We start from the raw sequence: 21,864 nt of genomic DNA, 5'->3' as shown, positions 1-21,864 counted from the left end.
AAGGGTGGGGACCTAATAGCCTAATCACCTTTTCCAGGTCCCATCTCTTAACACTGTTGGATTGGGTATTAAGTTTACAATGTGTGCTTGTTTGGGGAAATGCATTTAAACCATAGCAGTATTGCATCTAAAATGTCATAGCCAAACCCCAAATTATTTAGATTTTCTTTTTTGTTATCTTCTAAGAGTCTTACGGTTTTTAATTTTACTTTAGAGCTATGATACATTTTGAATTAATTTTTGTGAAGGGTGTAAAATCTGTATCTGTACTCTTTTTTTGTTGTTTTTTGTTGTTGTTGTTGTTTTGCATGTGGAAATTCAGTTGTTTCAGTGGCATTTGTTGAAAAAAATATTTTCTCCATTGTATTGCCTTAACTCTTTTGTCAGAGATCAGTTGACTATATTTGGGTCTATTTCAGAGCTCTCTCTTCTGTTTCATTGATCTATTTGTCAATTCTTTTTTTTTTTTTTTTTTGAGACGGAGTCTCGCTCTGTCACCCGGGCCGGATCTCAGTTCACTGCAAGCTCCGCCCCCCGGGTTTATGCCATTCTCCTGCCTCAGCCTCCCGAGTAGCTGGGACTACAGGCGTCCGCCACCTCACCCGGCTAGTTTTTTGTATTTTTTTAGTAGAGACGGGGTTTCACCGGATTAGCCAGGATGGTCTCGATCTCCTGACCTCGTGATCCCCCCTTCTCGGCCTCCCAAAGTGCTGGGATTACAGGCTTGAGCCACCGCGCCCGGCCCTATTTGTCAATTCTTTCACCAATACTACACTGTCTTGATCGCTGTAATTTATAGTATGTCTTGAAGTCAAGTAGTGTCAGCCCTCCAACTTTATTCTTCTCTTTCAGTATTGTGTTGGCTATTCTGTGTCTTTTGCCCATTAATAGAAACTTCAGAATGAGTTTGACATTATCCACAAAGTAACTTGCTGGAATTTTGATTGAGATTCCATTGAATCAAATTGGGAAGAACTGATGTCTTGATAGTATTGAGTCTTTCTATGCATGAATATGGAATATCTCTCCATTTATTTAATTCTTCACTGATTTCTCTCATCAGAGTTTTACAGTTTTCCTCATATAGACCTAATACATAGTTTGTTAGATTTATACCTAAGTATTTCATTTTTGGGTTGCCAATGTAAATGGTATTGTGTTCTTAACTTCAAACTCCACTTGCTCATTGCCGGTATATAGGAAAGTGATGGACTTTTTTGTTTTAACCTTGTATCCTGAAACCTTGCTATAATAGCTTATTAACTTCAGAAGTTTTTGTCAATTCTTTTGGATTTTCTACATATATAATCATGTAATCTGTGAACAAAGTTCTGTTTTTTCATTCCAATCTATCACCATTTACTTCCTTTTGTCTTAATGCATCAACTAGGATTTCCAGTATGGAAAAGCAATCATGAGAAGAGATATCCTTGACTTGTTCCTGGTACTAGTGAGAAAGCTTTGAGTTTCCTACTTTTAAGTATAACCTTAGCTTATGTTTATTATAGGTATTCTTTATCAAGTTGAAGAAGTTTCCCTTTATTCCTGGTTTACTGAGAGTTTTTATCATGAATAGGAGTTGAATTTTTGCAAATAGGTTTTCTGTATTTTTTGGTAAGATTATATGATTTTTCTTCATTAACCTTGTGTTAGTTCATTTTACGTTGCTATAAAGGAATACCTGAGACTGGGTAATTTATAAAGAAAAGAGGTTTATTTTGGCTCACAGTTCTGACTGTACAAGAAGCATAGTGCCAGCATCTGCTTCTTGTGAAGACCTCAGGAAGCTTACAGTCATGGCAGAAGGTGAAGGGGGAGCAGGCATGTCACATGGTGAGACAGGCAGCAAGAAATATGCCAGGCTTTTTTAACCAGCTCTTATGTGAACTAATGAATTGAGTACTTACTCATTATTGTGGGGAGGGCACTAAGCCATTCATGAGAGATCTGCCCTAATGACTGCCCCCATGACCTAAACACCACCTACCAGGCCCCACCTTCCACATTGAGGATCACATTTCAACATGATATTTGGAGGGGATAAACATCCAAACCATATCAATTCTTTTGATGTAATGGGCTAAATTAATTGATTTTTGAACATTGAACCAGGCCTGCGTACTAAGATAAATTTCACTTGGTTGTAGTTTACGGTTCTTTTTATATACTGCTGAATTCAATTTGCCATTATTTTATTGATGTTTTTGCATCTATACTCATGAGAGGTACTGGCCTGTAGTTCTCTTTCCTTGCACTGTCTTTGTCTGGCTTCAGTATTAGGGACATGCTGGCCTCACAGAATGAGTTAGGAAGTATTCCATCTGCATCTATCTTCTGAAAGACAAGGTGCAGAATTAGTGAACTTACTTAATTTTTTTGGTAGAATTCACCAGTGAACACATCTGGGCCTGGTGCTTTCTGTTTTGGAAGGTTATTAACTGTTGATTCAATTTATTTAATAGATATAGGCCTATTCAGATTGTTTATTTCTTCTTGCATGAGTTTTGGCAGATGGTGTCTTTCAAGGAAGGGTCTATTTCATCTAAGTTATCAAATTTATGGACATAGAATTGTTTATAATATTCCTTTATTATCCTTTTAACATCTATGGGATTTGTAGTGGTGTCCCCACTTTTGTTTCTGATGGAATAATCTGTGTTATCTCTATTTTTTTTAGTTAGCTTACAAAAGACTCATCAATTTTACTGATTTTTTTTTTTCAAAAAACCATCTTTTGGCTTCAAGAATTTTCTCTATTGATTTCATGTTTTCAATTTTATTGATTTCTGCTCTAATTGTGATTATTTCTTTGCTTCTTCTCAGTTTGGATTTAGTTTGCTCTTCTTTTCCTGGCTTCCTAAGGCAGAAGTGATTGATTTTAGATATTTCTTCTTTTCTAATATATGTATTTAATTGCAAAATTGCACTGCTTTTTTTCTGTATTTCACAAATTTTGATAAGTTTTGTTTTTATTTTTCTTTAGTTCAAAGTATTTTTAATGTCTCCCAAGATTCCTTCTTTGAGCCCTGTGTTACTTAGAAGTAGATTGTTTGATCTTCAAGCATTTTGAGACTTTTTGGGCTTTTCAATTATTCATTTTTAGTTTAGTTCCACTCTGCTTTAACAATGTACTTTGTATAATTTTCATTCTTATTTTATTTGTTAAGGTGTATTTTACAATTCAACATGTGGTCTATCTTGATAAACATTTCATGTGAAATTGAGACGAATGTGTGTTCTACTGTTGTTGGATAAAGTACTCTATAGATGTCAGTTATACCTAGTTGATTGATGATGCTATTCAGTTCAACTATGTCTTTACTGATTTTCTGCCTGCTGAATCTGTCCGTATCTGAGAGAGGAGTGTCGAACTCCCCAACCATAATAGTGGATTTGTCTATTTCTCCTTGTAGTTCTATCATTTATTTTGCCTCATATATCTCAACATTCTGTTGTTAGGCACATAAACATTCACTAAGAATTGTTATGTCTTCTTGTGGAACTGACACTTGATTATCATATAATGATCCTCTTTTTCCCTGATAACCTTCAATGGTTTAAAGTCTGCTCTGCCTGAAATTAATATAGCTACTTCTGCTTTCTTTTCATTCATCTTAATACAATATGCATTTCTCCATTCATTTACATTTAATCTATATGTGTCTTTATATTTAAAGTGGGCTTCTGGTATATAATATACAGTTAGATCTTGTTTCATGATTCACTGGAACACTATCTTCTTCTAATTGCTGCATTTAGACCATTGACCATCAATGGTCTATTCAGATTGTTTACTTCTTGATATAAACAATATAGTTGGTTTAATATCTACTGTATATAGTTGGATTTATATAGTTGGATTAATAACTACTGTATCCATTACTGTTTTTTATTTCTTGCTCTTGTTCTTTATTCCTATTTTTGTCTTCTACTTTTTTCTGCCTTTTGTGGATTTAATTGAGCATTTTATTATTCCATTTCCTCTCTTTTGTTACCATATTAAACTATTTTTAATCTTTGTTTAGTGGTTACCCTGGAGTTTGCAATGTACATTTACAACTAATCCAAATTTAGTTTCAAATAATACTATAACACTTCACAAGTAATACAAGTACCTCATAATAAATAAATAATTCCTCCATCACATTTCTATTATCTTTGCTATAATTCATCTTGCTTGTACACAAACATATATTTATACACACACATATAATCTAATACATTGCTGCTATTATTTTTTGAAAAGCTGTTCTGTTGCATTAGTTAAGAATAAAAAAATTATGCCTTTATTTTACCTTCCCATATTCCTTCTCAGATACTTTTCCTTATTTTATGTAAACCTGAGTTTCTGACCTTTATCATTTTCCTTTTTATTAAATAATTTATTTTAACATTTCTTTCAAGGCAGGTCTACTGGCAACAAATTCCCTTCAGTTTTTGTCTCTCTGAGAAAGTCTTTATTTATTTGTCACTTTTGAAGGATAGTTTCACAAGGTATACAGAACTTTATGTTGATGGTTTCTTCTCTCAACACTTTAAATATTGTACTCCACTCTCATATTGCTAGCATAATTTCTGAGGGGAAGTTGGAATTATTATCTTTGTTCCTCAATAGGTAAGGCGGTTTTTCCTCTCTGACTTCTTCCAGGATTTTTTTCCTTATTTTGAATTGTCTGTAGTTTGAAAATAATATGCCCAAGTGTAATATTTTTGACATTTCTCCTGCTCAGCATTCTCTGAGCTTCCTCAATGTGTGGTTTGGTGTCTGACATTAATTTGAGGAAATTCTCAATATTTCTTTTATATTAACATATTCTAAAAATTTTCTTTGTCTTGTCTGCTTCTGGTATTCCTCTTACACATATGTTACACCTTCATTAGTTGTCTCACAGTTCTTGGATATTCTGCTCTATTTCATTAGTCTTTTTCTTCTTTGATTTCCAATTTTGGTGGTTTCAACTGAGATACTATCAAGCTCTGAGATTCTGTCCTCAGCCATATCTAGTCTGCCAATACTTCCATTAGAGAAATTCATTTTTGTTATAGTTTTGTTTTATTGCTAGAACTTATTTTTTGGTTCTTTCTTAGAAATTCTGTCTCTCCACTTACATTGTCCATCGGTTCTTGCATGTTGTCTACTCTATTCATTACAACACTTAGCATCTTAATCATAGTTGTTTTACATTCCCAGTCAGATAATTCCAACATTCTTGCCATATCTGAGTCTCATTCTGAAGCTTTCTCTGTCTCTTCAATCTCTGTTTTTCCCTTTTAGTATTTTTTGTAATTTTTTATTGATAGCTGGACATGATATATTAGAATAAAGGGACTGCAGTAAATAGGCTTTTAGTAATGTGGTGCTAGACTGTAGAGGGAAGGGAATCATTCTCCAGCCCTGTGAGGAGGTCTCAGTCTTCCATTGAGCCCGTATGTCTGGACAGTGAACGTCACATGTGCTTCTCAGTGTCCGCCCACCCCTGCTTTGGTAGAACAGGATAGCTAGAGGGTGCTGGACTTAGATATTTTCCTCATTTTAGGGCAGTTAGGGTCTGATAAAACTCCAGAAGGTTAGATTCTCCTGAGGGCAGGCCTTGTTAAGGAGATGCTGTGGCATATTTTAAATGATCCTATGATTTAAATGATTTTAAATGATTTAAATGATTTCCCTGGTCCTTGCCAGAAGCACAAGGAGATTTTTCTCTATTTACAGTAAGAAACTGGTTGACATGGTTTGGTTGTGTCCCCACCCAAAGCTCATCTTGAATTCCCAGGTGTTGTGGGAGTGACCTGGTGAGAGGTGATTGAATCATGGTGGCAGGCTTCTCCCATGCTATTCTCGTGACAGTGAGTAAGTCTCACCAGATCTGATGGTTTAAAAAAGGGGAGTTTCCCTGCATAAACTCTCTTCTCTTGTCTGTGGCCATGTGAGATCTGCCTTTCACCTTCCACCATGATTTGAGGCCTCCCCAGTCACATGGAACTGTGAGTCCAATAAACTTATTTCTTTTGTAAATTGCCCAGTTTCAGGTATGTCTTTATCAGCTCTGTGAAAATGGACTAATATAGTAAATTGGTACTGAGAGCGGGGCACTACTGAAGATACAGAAAAATGTGGAAGCAACTTTGGAACTGAGTAACAGACAGAGGTTGGAACAGTTTGGAGGGCTCAAAAGAAGACAGGAAAATGTCAGAAAGCTTGGAACTTCCTAGAGGCTTGTTGAATGGCTTTGACAAAAATGCTAATAGCAATATGAACAATAAGGTCCAGGCTGAGGTGGTCTCAGATGGAAATGAGGAACTTGTTGGGAACTGGAGCAAAGATGACTCTTGTTATGTTTTAGCAAAGAGACTGTCAGGATTTTACTCCTGCCCTAGAGAGTTGTGGAACTTTGAACTTCAGAGAGATGATTTAGGGTATCTGGTGGAAGAAATTTCCAAGCAGCAAAGCATTCAAGAGGTGACTTGGGTGCTGTTAAAGGCTTTTAGTTTTGAATGGAAACAGAGCATAAAAGTTTGGAAAATTTGCAGCCTGACAATATGATAGAAAAGAAAATTTGATTTTCCAAGGAGAAATTCAAGCCAGCTGAAGAAATTTGCATAAGTAATGAGAAGCTGAATGTTAATCCCCAAGACAATAGGGAAAATGACTCCAGGGCATATCAGAGGTCTTCATGGCACCCCTCTCATCACAGGCCTGGAGGCCTAGAAGGAAAAAATGGTTTTGTGTGCCAGGTCCAGCCATGCTGTGTGCAGCCTAGGGACTTGATGCCCTGCATCTCAGATGCCCCAGCCATGGCTGAAAGGGGCCAACACATAACTCAAGTCATGGCTTCAGAGGGTGGAAGCCGCAAGCCTTGGAAGCTTCCATGTGATGTTGAGCCTGTGAGTACACAGAGTCAAGAACTGGGGTTTGGGAAGCTCTGCCTAGATTTCAGAGGATGTATGGACACTCCTAGATGTCCAGGAAGAAGTTTGCTGCTGGGGCGGGGCCCTCATGAATAACCTCCGCTAGGGTAGTGTGGAAAGGAAATGTGGGGTAGGAGCTCCCACACAGAGTTCCTACTGGGGCACTATCTAGTAGAGCTGTGAGAAGAAGGCCACCATCCTCCAGGCCCCAGAATGGTAGATCCACCAACAGCTTACACTGTGCACCTAGAAAACCTGCAGACACTCAATGCTAGCCCATGAAAGCAACTGGGAATGAGGCTATACCCTGCAAAATCACAGGGGTGGAGCTGCCCAAGACCACGAAAACCCACTTTTTTAATCAGTGTGACCTGAATGGGAGACACAGAGTCAATATTCAATATTATTTTGGATTTTAGATTTGACTGCCCGGCTGGGCATGATGGTTCATGCCTGTAATCCCAGCACTTTGGGAGGCTGAGGCGAGTGGATCCATGGGTGGATCACAAGGTCAGGAGATCGAGACCATCCTGACTAACACAGTGAAATACCATTTCTACTAAAAATACAAAAAACTTGCTGGGCTTCGTGGCGGGTGCCTGTATTCCCAGCTACTCAGGAGGCTGAGGCAGGAGAATGGCACGAACTTGAGAGGCGGAGCTTGCAGTGAGCTGAGATCATGCCACTGCACTCCAGCCTGGGCGACAGAGAGAGAAACTTCATCTCAAAAAAAAAAAAATAGATTTGACTGCCCTGCTGGATTTCATTCTTGCATGAGCCATAGCCCCTTTGTTGTTGCTAATTTCTCCCATTTGTAATGGCTGTATTTACTCTATGCTTGTACCCCCATTGTATCTAGGAAGTAACTAACTTGGTTTTGATTGTACAGGCTCATAGGCAGGAGAGACTTGTCTTGTCTCAGATGAGACTTTGGACTGTGGGCTTTTGAGTTAATGCTGAAATGAATTAAGACTTTGAGGGATGGTTGGGAGGGCATGATTGGTTTTTAAATGTGAGGACATGAGATTTGGGAGAGGCCAGGAGCAGAATGATATGATTTAGCTGTGTCCTCACCCAAATCTCATCTTGAATTGTAGCTTCCACAATTCCCATATTTTGTGGGAGGCACCTGGTGGCAGGTGATTGAATCATGGGGGCAGGCCTTTACTATACTGTTCTCATGATAGTGAATAAGTCTCATGAAATCTGTTGGTTTTAAAAAGGGGAGGTTTCATGCACAAGCTCTCTTCTCTTGTCTGCTGCCATGTGAGATGTGCCTTTCACCTTCTGCCATGATTTTGAGGTCTCCCCAGCCACGTGGAACTGTGAGTCCAATAAACCTCTTTCTTTTGTAAACTGCCCAGTCTCTAGTATGTCTTTGTCAGCAGTGTGAAAATAGACTAATACACTGATTGAGCTCCTGGAGGTAAAACTTAAAAAAGTTTGAGGAGACTCTGATGCCTGGGAACCCCTGGAATTTTTATCTGTCAGACTTGTCAATGCTAAGCCTTCAGCAATTTATCACTTATAGTTCAGGTTTCTCCACCTTGGCACTGATTTCAATGGAAGTTTGTGCTTATGGGTTTCTGTTCTAGCAAGCCACAATTCTCTGAATTTGAATGTTGGGCTTTCCAATTTAGGAGCAGTGGTTTACCCTGTGACCACAACCCACTGATGTACCTAAGAATAATTGTTGACCTTTCAGTTTGTTCGGCTTTTTACTTGTTAGAACAGAGTGGCAACTTCCAGCTTCTTACATTCTGGACTGAAAACCAAAAGTGCCATATATTACTTTATGAAATATAAAATATTTTGGAGGAATGTAAAAATTAAAAAGTTTACTTCAAGGAAAGAGATTAAAACTTCTACTATAGACTTTGTTTCCATCCATAGTGGAGTGTAGACTACTATAGCACTAGACTTGTTTTCCTCTGGCATATAACTAGAAAACTGCATAATCTATGTAAACAACTCTTTTCTCACATTGAACAGAAGACAGCCCAGAAGTGTGATCCTTGATATAAGAGAACAAGCAAAGTAGGTCCTACAACTGTCCCAACTTTCTGCCTGCAGGAATTTTCTGGATCATTATGGAAGAAGAGAGGGAGCCCAAACAAAACACTGGACTCTGAAACAAGTCAACAGAAATCGGGCTTTGGGAGACTGAAGCACATGTAATTTTCAAGGTAAAGTAATAGAATGAGGCCAGGAAATAACTACCATAGAAAGAATGATTACCACAAAGCTGTAAGGTGAACAATTCCCAGAGCTCACACAGGGCTGTGAGGCTTTCTAACCAGCCAGAGTAAAGAAATCTTGTTCAATACCTGGGGAATTCAGTAAGAACACCAGAAGCATGATACCTCTGTGTTAAACATAAACTAGGCCTAGAATGAAGGTTAATTTAGGTTCCCTTTTAAAATCCTTAAAAATAAGCTTCACCATAATCAAACTAATCTGCAAGAAACTTTATAACCCACCTAAACCAAATTCAACAATCTTTAAAACATGACAAAAAATTCACCAACACTTAACAACGTTACGTACATAGATTCAGCATCTAATAAAAAATTACAGTGTATATGAAGAAGCATAAAAAGTTGACCCATAGAGGGAAAAAATAGTCAATAGAAATAGACCCAGAAGTGTAAAGACTGATAAAGTTGACTGATAAGGAGCTTAAGACAGCTATTAGAAATATGACCAAGGTTTCAAAATAAATCATGAACAAATTATTCAGAAAAATTAAACATTTAAAAACTGTAAAATTTAAAAATGCAATGTCTAAAAAATGTTTTCAATCGCTGGATGGCATTAATGGCAGAGCAGACACTGCAAAAGAATTTGATGACATAGCAATGAACAGTGAACTTGGAGACATAGTAATGGAACTCATCCAAACTGAAGCACAAAGAAAAAAGTTTGAAAAAATAATCAAAATCACAGTAACATGAGACACTATTAAGTATGCTAATGTATATTTTACTGAAATCCCATAAAAAGAAAGGGGATGGTCAGAAAAATCATTTGAAAAAATAATGATTACATTTTTAAATCAATTTCATAAAATCCCATATCCTTGTTTAGAAGCTAAAAAAAGCAAGATTTAAAAAAAACCCAAACAAACAAAAATATCACACCAAGGCATATTGTAATCAAATTGCTAAAAATCAGTAATTGAAAATAACTTTCAAAGCAGCTGGGAAGGGGGATGGGGGAAGACACATCACATACATAAAAACAAATAAAGAATGTTTTATAACTTTTCTTCAAAATAGAGGTAAAAGGAATACAGAACAAATTAGAGAAATGGAAAATAAACAGCAAGATGGTAGATTAAATCAAACCATGCCAATATTTATATAAAATGAAAATGGTCTAAAAACTCCAGTTGGAAGGCAGAGAAAGTCAGACTGAATAATAAAGCAAGACACTATATTGTCTACAAGAAACTCATATAAGTATAAAGACACAAAGTAATTGTGAGCAAGCAGGCGTAGTTGTAGTATCAAAATAGAGTAAAAGTAAGAAAGTGGGAATAACTATATTATTATCGAAAAGAGTAGACTTTAGGATAAGAATATCACCAGAAAGAAGGAGCATTTAATAGTTATAAATGGTCCACCAACTCATTAATATGATGTAATAGTCTTAACATATATGTACCTAATAACAGGGCTTCAAAATACATGTAGCAAACACTGACGTCTAGAAAGATAAATAAACATATCCACAATTACAGCTGTAAATGTCATGACCTTTTCTCTAAATAGTTGATAAAACAAGTAGACAGAAAATCAATAAGGATATAGAGGGCTTGAACAACACTATCAACCAACTTGACCTAATTGTCATTTATGGAACATTATACCCAACAATGCAGAATACACATAGTTTTCAAGTGCACATGAAGCATTCATCATAACAGACAACACACTTGGCCACAAAGCAAGTCCCAATACATTTCAACACACTGAAATCTCTCAGAATGTCTTCCCTGATCACAACATAATTAAATTAGAAACCACCATTGGAACATTATGTGAAAAATCCCTAAACATTTGGAAATTTGTCTAAGGCAAATGTCTGTGAAATAAGCCTAAGATGTCAGAGACAGTTAAGGTAATTTCATATTCAATAGCCTAATCATTCCCAACTAGTAGTATGTCTCCTCTTCACTGTCACTCATCATAAAACAGCTGATTTCCATGTGTAGAGAACTCAAAAACTGTATCCATCCCCATTATTCTACCAGTAAATACTAGTTTCCCAAGAATTTGAAAGGCAACTGGATATGATTTTATTTGAGAAATGAGTTCAATTTAACGTTAAGAATATAGCAAAAATATTTGTGCAGCTCACTTTATTTTAAATATATCATATAAATCTTACTATCTCATCCTGTACATTTTTTAAAAAGCACTCTTTTCTTCCCACCTCGTTCATTATGTTGGTTAGGTTCATCCCAATGTTCTAGCCTATGGGGATCTTTTGTATCTAATTTGACTATCAAATTGGCTATTATTTTCTACTTTGGGCTACCTTCTCATTTGAAAAACATCTTTTAGAAATCATGTATACTTTGATTCTGCTCTCCTGTCATTAAAATTGCTTTATACAATCTGACCCTCTTCCCTTGGTGTAAGCTCTTTCCCATGAGCCTCCTCAGTCCACTGGGGGAATATTTATGCCACTAGAGGCCTTTAATATTAAGTAAATAGTTCAAACACTTTAAAATCACAAACGTATATTTCCTCCATGTTGTACAGAGATTAATCTTGAGATATCAATCAATCCCTTGCCAAAATCCTGATATACCAGTCTATGGTGTTTTTCTCATTTAATAATGCTACCACTATTAAAAAAAAAAAATGGTATGGCTGTCTTTTCAGATACTGTTCTCCTTAGGTCAAGGGAGGGGCTGATGGAGCTAGACAGGTGATGGTTTCAGTATGTCATATCCTTGGTGAACTGACCCAGACTGTTTAATCAAGAACATTTCTCAAATTGGATGTTTGATGATGATCACACAAGCATACATTCTGCTACTGTCTAAAAAGTGCCTCCACTTCTGCCTCTGCCCACTCTTATCTGTGACAAGGATACTGACTATCGAGGGTGCTGAATTTTGCATCGAAGTTTCTGCCCTCCATAATTGTTGTAGGCATTGTTATGATCTCGTTTCACAGCAGGAGTTGCTGCTCACACTGTATCCTACAGCTATTTGCTTATTTGTTTTGTTTACTCATTTATCACTCATTGTTTCATGGGACCTCTGGAAAGGTGAGATTCAGTCGTGACTTGATAAGGATTGGGCCAATGGAAAATCTAAATGAGAGATGTGAAATTATACTTAGTCATTTCTCTACTTCAGTGCTAAGTTTGAAACCAATTTGAGGTCTGATGGTTAATTTTATGTGTCAACTTCAGTAGGCCATGGGATGCCCAGATACCTGGTTAAACATTTCTGGGTGTGCCTGTGTGGGTATTTCCAGAAGAAATTAGCATTAAGTTGGTGAACTGAGTAAGGAAGATGGCTCTTCCCAATGTAGATGGGCATCATTCAATCTGTTGAGGCTCTGAATATCACAGAAAGGCAGAGGAAAATTGAGTTTCCCCTCTGCCTGCCTATGCGACCTGAGATTTCGATTTTTTTAGATGTGTTGTTGTTGTTGTTGTTGTTGTTTTGTTTTGTTTGTGTGTGTGTGTTTAGACACAGCCTCCCTCTGTCACCCAGGTTGGAATGCAGTGGCACAATCTTGGCTCACTGCAACCTCCACCTCCTGGATTCAAGCGATTGTCCTGCCTCAGCCTCCTGATTAGCTGGAATTACAGGCGCGTGCCACCACACCAGGCTAATTTTTTGTATATTTAGTAGAGACAGGTTTTCACCATATTGGCCAGGATGGTCTTGATCTCCTGACCTCGTGATCTGCCCGCCTCAGCCTCCCAAAGTGCTGGGATTACAGGCATGAGCCACTGCGCCTGGCCAAGACTTCGATCTTTTCCTGCTCTAAGCATTTCTGGTTCTCAAGTCTTTAGATTCAGACTGGATTATATCCCAACTCTCAGGCCTGTAAACTAGGGTTCAGGAATCAAGGGTGAAAATGAAAATGGCACCACTCACTATTACTCCTAGTCACCCATGAGCAAAATTTTTGCTTCCTGTTGTCATGACCTTATGCTATTCTGGCCTAGAGCCCTGGGATCCAGAGGGAGAGAGGCTTCCACCCACACAATTATTTGATTGAACTGGTAGTTAAGACTACCACCCAAAAGAATCATCAACTGAAATACAAATCAATAAAGAATTAAGTTGTTTTATATAACATGTGTGAAGTACTTGTAAATTTGGTGGTGTACTTGAAATTACCAGTAACTTTATAAAATTTTATTTATTGTTCTATTCCTGGCACACGATGGCTGCTTAGTAAAGGTTTTTTGACTATTTAAAAAAAAAAAAGAAAGAAAGAAAAGACTGTCACCCAGCCACTTTGAGCTCCTCGTGCCTCTGAATCAACAGGTAAATAAAGGAGTTACTATGCTGGCTGTGGTGATTGATCCTGAATAACAAGGGGAAATTGAACTACTACTCCACAATGGAGCAAAGAAAAAGTATGTCTGGGATACAAGAGATCCCTTAGGGTGTCTCTTAGTAGTACTATGTCCTGTGATTAAGTTCTATGGAAAACTCCAATACCCTAATCCAGGCAGAATTATAATGGCCCATACCCTTCAGGAATGAAAGTTTGGGTCACCCAACCCAATAAAGAACCATGATTAACTGAGGTGCTTGCTGAAGGCAAAAAAGACAAGGCAGGGGAAGAGGTAGTTATATATATAGGTACAATGACAAGGTAGTTATGTATATATAGCTACAAGGACTGTAATTACCCTCAAGCATTTTCTCCTTAGTTTGTCATGGATATACCTGTGTATGATTCAAATGCTGCTTCTCTTATTTGCTTGTCAAGTACACCAATGCCTTAAAATACAGCTCTCTCTCCATATATACACATGTATCAACTTGACTAGGCCACAGGGTATATATATTATATTATATATTTATATAATTTGTACATATTATATATAATATTTAAATAAGTTATATATAGTATATCATACGATAGATTTATATAATTTATATAATATAATATTTATATAATTTATATGATATGTAATATTTATATAATTTATATATTATATATAATATTTTTATAATTTATATATAACATGTATATAATGTATATAGTGTGTATATATATACCTACATATGTATATGTATATACATATATTGACTATTGACTTTATTTCATAGTGTTTAAGTAGTAATCTTACAGTATAGTATTTAAGTTATCGGATATCAAGAAGAAGAGTAAACATTATTCAGGGACTTTAGTGTAGTTTTGGTTGTATACAGGATAGTAGCATCATGTTAGGCAGAACTATGGGCCTTGTTACTGTGTTTATTTGGAGAATAAGTATCACTTAAGAAGATATCCATGAGTGCCAAGTTGACAAGGAGCAGACTTGTAATGGTTGACTTTATGTGTCAATTTGACTGGGTCATGAGATGCCCAGATACCTGGTTAAACATTACTTTGGAGTGTGTCTGTGGAGGTGTTTCCAGAAGATATGAGCATTTGAATTGGTGGACTGAGTAAAGCAGATGACCCTCCCTACTGTGGGTGGGCATCATCCAGTCCATTGAGGGTCTGAATAACACAAAAAGGCAAAGAAAGTTCGAATTTGCTCTCTGCTTGGCTACCAGAGCTGAGACATTAATCTTTCCATGTCCTGGCTTCTTCTGATTCACCATCTTTCCTGGGTCTCCAGTTTGCAGATGGCAGGTTGTAGGACTTCTCAGTTTCCATAATCACATGATCCAATGCCATTTTATCTTCTTTTATAATGTGTTCTTAACAAATAACCAAATTTATCATGGCCTTAAATGATACATTTCCTCACCACATCTAGACATGCTTGAATCCTATGGTGATCCTGCTTAGGCTCAGGCTGCAATAGCCATTACACATATTACTCCTATTGAAGTCCTGTGAAGCATCCTTTCTGGCTCTGTGAGCCATGCAAAGGTGAATAAGACATAGCCTCTGACATTAAGGAGCTTGCAAGTTATTTCACCTAAGTCTCCTAAATTATCAGGATATGTTCATGTAACGAAGGCCACTGATATGTTTGTGGAACATTAATTCTTCCTATGACTTTACTGTGCATGGTTAAAAAAAGAAAAAAGTGGAAATCACTAGAAGGAAAGGGTGACCCAGGGTTTCTTTTCTTTTTATGTGTTAACTTAGCACTTCAAAATTCTGAATTTCTAGGAGGTTAATCTGTTGATTTTGTTGTAGATTACAGAACATGGGCATCCTGTCAGATATTTCTTTTTTCTTAGTGCAGGGTAGGTGAGCAATGGGTAGAGGATGATGGTAACAAGTTTTTATATTTGCCATTGGTTCTGAGATGTTATCCATCTTAGAGAATAAAAATCTCAAAACTAGTAACCTTATAAAGCTTTTCAGACACTTATTATAAAAGAGTGGTATGTGGCAGAGAAATATTAGTGGTTACACTCAACACTGTGTGTTAGAGAAATATTGGCAGTTACACTAATATTAGTGTAAAATCCATCCACTGACATTGTTTTCCCACTTTGAGAATGGCTAGCAGCTAGACTCATGATCCTGTGACTCCTAAAGGAGCTTACATTTTTAAAAAAATGTGTCTTCAACCCAAAATAAAGAAATGTGTGTTCTTGTCTCCTGCTAATCTTAGATATAAGACTTTCAGAGACAATGTATTTTAACAACTGAATTTTTAAGAAAGATAAATTGAAGTCAAAATAATAAAATCCCCCTTTTATTTTATTTTAGAAACAATATATAGTTTTAAAGTTATTGAACTGTCTTCTTTTTCTTTCAAGCTTCTGTATTTATACCATGAGTCATTGTTTATATAATTTAATTAACATTGGCTAGTGCTGGCAAACTAAAACACTGTCTTAAAGCATTTGCTTGAAAAGTCTCCGTGTCCCTGAGCTGTCATATCTTAGCATGATGGATAATGGATAGAAATAATTACCCTGAACAAGGTTAGACAGCTTAAATGATTAGAGTTTCAAAGAATTAGCAGCCTTAGCTAAACATCTTATTTTTCAAGATGCATTATTAAAGAAAAATACCATAGAGGTTGTGATGAATCTGCAAACCGTCTTAAAACAGTTCCATTGTCCATGATGGGTAAGTTTACACTAAGCGTATTTGCAGATGCTGGTTTAAATCAGCTTGCCAAACAATACATCATAAATCCTCCCACCAAAGTGGCTTGGGATAGTTTTGACTGTCCAATGTCCATGCAGAACACACAAAAGTGGAAATGTTGGGGCTTGTTTTGCACATGCCAGGGTCTTGATTTGTCTCTCACAGACAGCATTTTCTGTCTCTTCTATAGGTCTAAATATGCAAGGGGTTTCTATTTGCTGCGTGTGTTACAAATAAGATTCAATATTATCCCACGTATTTCCCGACTCAGGCCCATTCTCTTGGCTTGCATAGAATGCTTCTGTGCTGCCACTTGGAAAGATTTACCACCTTTATTTTATTAGAGCATTTTTATGATTCAATAAAATTTTTTACTTTTATGTTCAATATTGTAAATGGTGAGGAGATGATGGAAAACACTGAGGGCAATCAAATATCTAAGGAAGTAAGCAAATCAATTTAATAAAAGCTGTATTCTTTTCAGAACTGTATCTCAGACGCAGAGTGAGCAGAGCTACCAAAGGACATTTATGCTGATGCTTCTTAATCTTTTCCTGGGAACAGGGAAGAGACTTAATCTCCTGTCTGTGGTCAAGAACAAGTCCTTTTATCTATTCTATGAACATTCAGTTTTAATCCCATCCCACTGGAAAACATTTTATAAATATTTAAGAGAAATTTCAGGAACAAAAACTGAGGCTGTGCTAGAGAAGTTGTTGCTGCTGAGTTAAGCCTGTGGGGCCTGTTTATAATGATGCAACTTACTACATCTGTAACTATAGGCAAGCTATCATCTTGTCAGAGCTCATGTTTCATTTGTAAATGGGGAAGGTAATATTTATTCCACATGGATAATCTAAGGTTCTAAATGGATTACACTTAGCACAGTATTTAGCCCACCTCAGGCAAAACAACAAGAACAGAAAGTTTGCTCACATTTTGTAATGAGAGAAGTGTAATTAACAAATACAAAACAGCATCTCATTGAGATATAGAGGAGGTAACGGCTGCCCCAAAAAGAATTCAAAGAGACAGACATAATTTAGGGACTACTACGTCCTTCTCCCACCTTCTAATGCCTAATGCACTTAAAAAAACTGTTAGTGTCCGTATAATTCTCTTTGATGATGAATCTGTCTTTATCACCAAGATAATATTTGCCTAATACAATACTGCATTTCAAAATTACTTCTTGACAATTCATCTTCAACCAGTAAAACTCTTCTTTTAGAACAATGATTCTCAAGTTTGGCTACATATAGTAACTAACTGGGGATCTTTCAAAAAACAAAATAAACCCAATGCCAGGATTCAACCCACAGAGCTTCTGATGTAATTGGTCCGGGTGTAGCCTTTGGGATTTTTGAAAGCTCCCAGATGATTCTAATGTTCAACTCAAATTGAGAACACTGCCTTAAAAGCTGATGTCAGGAAAGCAATCTGATGGCTAATGCCAGTGGTTTTCACACATGAAAGTACAACAGAATAGTCTTGTGAGCGTTTTTAGAAACACCAATACCAGAGCATGTCTCAGACCTAATAAATCCAAATTTCTCAGAGTAGCGCATAGAATATATTTTTGCACATCTCTCAGATAATTTTTATACAGCCAGCACAGCACCAAGGTACAAGGAAATCTGATCACTTACTGTGACCAAAATATAAATTGTATCTGTTTCTGAACGCTGGTGCTTCCTAATCTCTGTCCTTCCTCCCCAGCTGCTAGCTGCTTAACATAGTTTATATGCATTATCTTGCCATAGAAAGTAACAAAATACTGTTAAAAATTAACTAAGTTTTACAAAATACTTACCAAACCCCAAGAGTAGGGATGAGAAATTTGTGTGCATTATTGTATTGAATCCATGCACTAATGCTGTGAATTGGGCCCATTTTACAGCACAGGAGACTGAGGTTTAGAGGAGTAAAGTAATTTTCCTGTAGTCATTCAAGTGAAAGAACTTGGATAGGAACCAAATCTGTCTAACTTTAGACTGTTGTTTTCAAAGTAGGACCCCTGGATCACCAGTATCAGTAACATGTGAAAAATTATTAGGAACATAAAATCTTGAACCCCATGCCAGACTTCCTGAATCAGAAATTCTGGGGTTAGGACCATCAGTCTAACCAGTCTAACTCAGTTTGTGTTTTAACAAACCATCAACATGATTCTGATGCATGTTAACATTTGAGAACCACCAATCTACATTATACCATCCACTCAGTGAAACAATAGTCTCCTTCTCCAAGGCATTGAAGAGGCTTTTAGTCTCAGTGTTATATGGAGACTGTGTGATTTTTCCTAAGCAATTAGGGCATATATTGAGGTCCTAGATTCAGCTACAGATAAAGCAGACGAGACTTGTTAGGAGACAGGTCAGTGGAACAGGGATTGATGCCAATGTTAAAAGGAAAAGCTTAAACAAATTAAATAGAATTTATTTGAGCAAAAAGTGAATCATGAATTGGGCAGCACTCTGGACTAATGGAGGTTCAGAAAGTTCTGCCCAGCAGCATGAATAGCAAGTGTTTATAGGCCAGACACAAAAGCAAAGTAGATAAATCAACAGATTTGCAGCAGGTAGGCATCTGCATTGTTTGGGCATGGCATAATGATCTGGCTGCCTGTGATTGCTTATCCAGCTACTTGCAATTGGCTGAAACTGGGTTTTTTGTTATACTCCTAAATTATGTTTTAATTAGTACTAAAACACCTCAGGTCAAATTTAACTTGACACTACCTGCCAGCAAGAAAAGCAACAAGAAGAGAGAAACCACTTCCTCCTCTCCCTTGCCTTAGCCCCTCTCCTTAGGACTGTTTCTTTCCCCAGCTGACTCCAGAAATGCTGGAATTGGTGAATAGAAATGATAGTCATTATTTTCTTATTGTAAATTACTTACAATGTATGCCTCATTATTATAACACACAATTATAATCACACACAGGATTATAAAAACTTTTAATTATTTCATTTCAACCTTAAATCTTTCTCATTTATGTATAGTCTCCTCAGAATCTGAATGTCTCTCATTATTTCAGTTACAGAGAGCATTGCTTCTAGCTTTGTTTGTTTGTTTTCTCTCCCTCTCTGTTCTATTCTCAAACTAGTCCAGTTAGTAGAGAGACTAAATTCTACTATATTCTCCTATTTAAGAGCTGGCCTGGTCACTTTAAACGTGCATGTGTGAAAATACGTGTAAGTATTATCACCACATATGTATTTTTTCTCTGAGCTTAATGTTACCACAGTGATGTCTCTTCATTTCAGCCTTGTACTTTAAAGTCCTCTACCCTGGTAAAGAATGATGGATTTTTCATGTATCCTGCAGAAAACTGCATTATTGCTACTGCGATAGCATAAAGCTGAATGGACAGTGATATGTCAAGAGAGAGATATGGGAGAGGGCAGTGTGCACATAGTAGTGGATATTGGAAAACTCCATTCTTGCCTCCCTCCCCAGTGTCCTTTTAATGATGAAGTCACTGAATAAGTCAAACATTCCAGGAGCATTTAAAATCTGTGTTTTTTAGTGGAACAGCTGATTCATATGAAATGTAGGGCAAAAATGAAAACCACAGACTTAAGGACAAATAAATACAACCTGACAGTGAGTCAAATGTGGTTCTTTTCCTTCCTTCCCTCCTAATTAACCAAGTATTTATTGAATGTAGTCCAATGGAAAGAGGCTGAATTTGGAGTCACTCAGATCTAGGTATGATTCCCAGCTCTACCTCTTATGATCCAAATATCAGCTTGTCTGGATATTCATGTACATTCTCTGTGCTTCAGCTTCTTCTTTTGTAAACTGGGGAAATAATAGGTTACTGAGAAAATAAGGTGAATGTATATGCATGTAAAAATGTTAGCATAGTGCTTGATTCATGATTCAATTCTATATATTTTTTCTATCTCTGCCCCTTCTACATAATTGAACTGTGATTCTCTTCAGAATAAAGATTATCTTATGCTCTTCTTTAGAGACTTCTAAGGGTGAGTGACCATCACAATCTTCTCCCTGAACATATTCTTTCATATTACTGGGTACCCCTCTGGAAATAGAGACTCTGAAAATTAAAAAAGAATGGCCTCCCCAAGAGGATATTGTTATATAACAATGACTGTATTGGGAATTTCCTTCAAAAATAGCCCCCATTGTCTACTAATTTGGAGCTGGCTAGGAAAATGAAGGGACTTTAGAACACAGAAAAGATCTTGTATTCACATACCAATTTCTCTGTGATGCACTCTGGTATCCTAATCCTCTTTTTTCTTCCCCTCCTGTTTTGTTTTGTTTTTTTTTTTCCCCTTTATCCCACAATGTCAAGCATGTGTTTCATATGAAGGAATGAAAGTAAGTAACGTGCAAGGGGAGAAAGCAACCAGATATGTATTTCGGTATACGTGTTCATCAGCCAGAAATTCAAAAGCTGATCCTGAAACCTAAAGATCTATGAGATAGAATGTTCTAAGGCTAAGATTTGAACTCAAATTGTGCACAATTAGAAATATCTTGTTGTGTTAGAAAAAGTATGAATTTTATTATCAAGCAGACAGCACTTGCTTTACTTTCTGGCCATGTGATCTCGAAGTATGTTGCTCAAAGTCCCTCTAGAGCTTTAGTATGCAGTAACACTTATTTATAGATTGTTTTAAGGATTGAATAAAATGATGGAAATAAAGTGCTTGGTATGTGGAAGGTGATCAGCAATTGAGAACCATGGTTATTTCTACTTGAGGCTATTTTTTTCCTATCCTTTTGTTTATTGCTAAACTCCACATTTAACCTGAAAAAGAGAATTTAACTCTATCCTGTAAGATACAATGAGTTGTCTTCAGTCAATTTCATCCAACATGGAGGTCAATGTAAAAACTTAATGTTTTCTCTTTGGCCCAGTTCCAACTCTCTGGCCCTATCTTTCTTTATCAGTAAAGTCAGAGATTGTACCTAATGAATCTGATAGTGACACTTCTTGCTTTTATAGGGTTTGTAGCGCATGTCACAATTATAATAGATTGACTGCTTATTTGACTAATGTCTGTCTTTTACATCAGATTGCAAATCTCAATGAGAGACTATTTTGTTCATCCCAGCATCCCCTAGGATTAAATATAGTCCCTAGAACCTAGGAGATAACTTTTGTGGAATAAATCAGTGAATATGACATGGAGGTGGCATATAAATTAATTGTTCTTTCACTCAACTCCTTTAATCATTTATATAATAAATATTTTTAATGTTTAATATGTGCAAAATCACGTGCTTTGTGGTTAGCAAGGCAATCTTCTCAGAGATTATCTCATTCAGTCTTCATAAAACACTGTGGGGAGACTTTGCAATTGCCCATTTTCCAGATAAGGAAAGTAAAACTCAAAGACATTAAAAAATTTCTTCATAGTCACACAAATGTCAATGAAAATGTGAGCTAATAAAATATCTTTAAACTAGGCCAGGCGCGATGGCTCATGCCTGTAATCCCAGCACTATGGGAAGCCGAGACGGGTGGATCACCTGAGGTCGGAAGTTCAAGACCAGCCTGACCAACATGGAGAAACCACGTCTCTACTAAAAACATACAAAATTAGCCAGACGTAGTGGCACATGCCTGTAATCCCAGTACTAGGGAGGCTGAGGCAGGAGAATCGCTTGAACCCGGGAGGCAGAGATTTCGGTGAGCCGAGAT

The sequence above is a fragment of the Papio anubis genome, chromosome 1 (assembly GCF_008728515.1).
Source record: "Papio anubis isolate 15944 chromosome 1, Panubis1.0, whole genome shotgun sequence".
Lineage (NCBI taxonomy): Eukaryota > Metazoa > Chordata > Mammalia > Primates > Cercopithecidae > Papio > Papio anubis.
Note: the sequence above shows the minus strand (reverse complement) of the source record.